The 2,528-nt window shown below is 34.9% G+C and overlaps 2 long non-coding RNA genes across 2 annotated transcripts; both read left to right on the forward strand.

Moving 5' to 3' along the window:
• The first annotated feature begins 10 nt into the window (after positions 1-10).
• Positions 11-378, forward strand: LOC103137859 (uncharacterized). Its single transcript, XR_476189.2, has 2 exons — positions 11-141; positions 274-378. It is a non-coding gene; the product is annotated as an uncharacterized LOC103137859 (long non-coding RNA).
• A 1,687-nt stretch (positions 379-2,065) lies between these two features.
• Positions 2,066-2,474, forward strand: LOC107836199 (uncharacterized). The gene is made up of 3 exons (XR_001662066.1): positions 2,066-2,124; positions 2,230-2,303; positions 2,418-2,474. It is a non-coding gene; the product is annotated as an uncharacterized LOC107836199 (long non-coding RNA).
• Positions 2,475-2,528: the final 54 nt, after the last annotated feature.

A 2,528-nucleotide genomic window follows, 5' to 3' on the forward strand; every position in this document is an offset into this window, starting at 1 on the left:
AAATAATCCTCTGCTATGTGTAATCTCCCTTAATTTCCTTAAAGACCACCACGACTACAACCACAGCAGCAACTACAGCTTCAGCAGCTCTGGCCCAGCTCCTGGCCCTGCTCCAACAACTACTCAATCAGTAATGATGAAGTGAGTGAAAAACACAGAAACAGATTTGTGACAATTCTACTGTAAATAATCATTGATATTTAACTTAGTCTGTTATTGAGAAGTTGGTTTATAGAGAATCTATAACTGTATTATTTTCTCATCTCATTTCAGATTCAGTGGCTGCTGTTTTAACCAGATGCTTTCTATTCACTCAACAATTGGACAAATGTCATTCTTCACCAAGTTTTGACTAAAAATAAACATTTTCAATACAGACTTTTGCTATGTTGTCTTTCATTATATTTTGCACTTCATCATCAAGACATGCATGGTTATTGTAAGAGCAATAGAAACTTTGTTATGTTGAAGTTTAAATATCATTTGTCATCAATATTGATAAAGGCTTATTCATGAAGAAAATATTAGTTTTAATGGAATGATGTTTGTCTCATACTATTACATGCATGTGTTTATAGAAAAATTAATTTAAAAAATAGATATATCTGAAAGGGTGCTTTACAGAGTAAAGTAAAAATAGAGCAAGAGCTTCATGACAACACAAAAACACTCCAGGAAGTAGGAAAAGCACAAGAAAAGACCTGTGAGAACCATTTAGTGCTGGCAGATGTCTTACAACTATTTATAAACTATTTATAGACAACCACAGCAAAATTATTTCATTCAAGAGGAAAAAAATATTATCAAACCAATTTCACTTATGAGTCAAATAATGGTGATTCTGCAGAACTTGGGCAATTTCCCTCAGGTTATCTCAGGATATATGGAAGCTTAAGTTTATTATATGACAGAATAAAAAACAGAAAACTGTCATAAAACTGTGTAGAAGTGACACACCAAGAACAGAAACCTCCATTTGTCTCTTCCAACCCAGAGTTGATCTATTCATTTCATAAATCTTCCCAGTTACAGGTTTACACTCCCCTCTGCTGTTGAGTGTGGAAAATTAAATTCTACCCATTTTGCTCACTATATTTAGAAGATTTCAATATAAATAGATGAGAGATTTAAAAAGAAGCTTTAATAAAAATGTGTGTTGTATTTTTTTTTTCACTTGACGTGACAATTTCAAATTTAAACCTGAAATTAGAATATCTATGCAACTACAGAGAGTGAAGATGCCAGATAACTTATGAAATAATTACTTACGTGTGTCATTAATGTATTATAACTGGAAATTACTACAGAAATAATTTAACCATAGAATTAATTGTCTCAGCTAAATGCACTGAAATCTGCATTTAGCTGAGAATGAAATCTAGAATTATTTTATGAGTTAATCAATCTATGTTTTTATGTCATAAATTTATTTTAACCGTCAACTTCACCCATAAACTCAGGAGGCGGGATTAGGGCTGCTTCTATAAACCCAGGCATCTGATTGGCTGCTTCAGATAGTTTCTTCCTGTTGCTATGACTCAAAATTTTCACTGGAAAGTACAGAAATAACTTCACATAACAGCATTGAATTCTTGTAGTGAATTTCAAACCGTGGACGAGAAACTCCAGCCTCTTCATCACCAATTTGGTGTGAAATATCTCAAATAAGTTCAGAAGAGAGCTCTTTGTGTTCCTGCATGGAGGAAACTGCCACAGACTTCAGACAGGCTCAACGTTAGCCCCGCCCACTGACAAATGCCAGAAGATGCTCTCTTGTTAAAACCATGTTTGAGGATCCTAGAAAGGTCTCTGTTCTGTTTCTAAAAGATATGTGAAATCATATGCAGAGTATTAGAGTATTACCAAATGTGTCCTTTGCGCAAACAGATTTAATATTTAGTAAAGTGTATTAAGGTCTTAATGTAATCATCAACAGATTTTAATAACTTAAAGACAATTTAATAACTTAAAGTCACTAATTCGCAACCACATCTAAAAGCTTAGGGAAAAACGTAATCAGAGTTTTGCAACATTTCTGCATCTGCAAAGGTATAAAACAGAAGCTCAGCATCCAAAGACCAACACTACAGCCTCTTCTCTTGTCTTTGAGAAAACCTACTGAAGGTGTGATGACTTGACTTTTTTAGATTATGGTTTTGGTATTTATTCAGTGAATTTTTCAAACTCTATTCTACTTCAGAAAGTCATTTTGATCTTCTGCTCCAACAGGTAAAATCACTGCAGCCATGCTGAAGGTAGCACTTGTTCTTGGATGCCTCCTGAGCCTCATTGTGGCTGAACCTGTAAGTATAATATTATCATGTTTAATGATGATATCATAGAGCATAAACTGTATGTAGATATTATAACTGTTATTGTGAAAATATTTATTGCATGTAATGTCAAACCTTGTGCAGATGGAGCACCAGCGTTTTGCTCGCTCAAGCGCTGGCTCTGGTTCTGGCTCAGATGAGGTGAGTGTCCTCTCTGCCTAAGCCAGGGGTCCCCAAGCTGTGGCCTGTGGGCCG

Source organism: Poecilia formosa, unplaced genomic scaffold (assembly GCF_000485575.1).
Source record: "Poecilia formosa unplaced genomic scaffold, Poecilia_formosa-5.1.2 Scaffold44, whole genome shotgun sequence".
Classification (NCBI taxonomy): domain Eukaryota; kingdom Metazoa; phylum Chordata; class Actinopteri; order Cyprinodontiformes; family Poeciliidae; genus Poecilia; species Poecilia formosa.